Source organism: Tupaia chinensis, unplaced genomic scaffold (assembly GCF_000334495.1).
Source record: "Tupaia chinensis unplaced genomic scaffold, TupChi_1.0 Scaffold149090_1, whole genome shotgun sequence".
Taxonomy (NCBI): domain Eukaryota; kingdom Metazoa; phylum Chordata; class Mammalia; order Scandentia; family Tupaiidae; genus Tupaia; species Tupaia belangeri.
The window spans coordinates 3,120-3,475 of NW_006208936.1; positions in this window are offsets into that span (position 1 = coordinate 3,120).

A 356-nucleotide genomic window follows, 5' to 3' on the forward strand; every position below is an offset into this window, starting at 1 on the left:
TCCCCCGCCACGCGTGGCCCGGCTCGGGTCCTGCCTTCGGTGGATGGGGAATCCCCCCAGTCTCCGGCGCCCCCAAGGCGCAAGCCCTGTGGGTTCGGCTCCCCAGCCCCACCCGCACCCCACGCTCCTATTCGCGTCTTCCCCGATTCCACCCACGGTTCTGGACCCCTCTCCGGGGGTCTTCCTTGGAGTTCGGCTCCCCTCGCCCTGGGTTTCCACCCACAATTCGACTCCCCTCTCCGCCACCGCTTCGGTTCGGGTCCCCTCGTCCCCGGGTCACCCGAAGGTGCAGCTCTCCTTTCCTTGGGGTCTAGCTTCGGGGTTCGGTTCTCCTGGCCCCGAGGTCTCCAGCCACT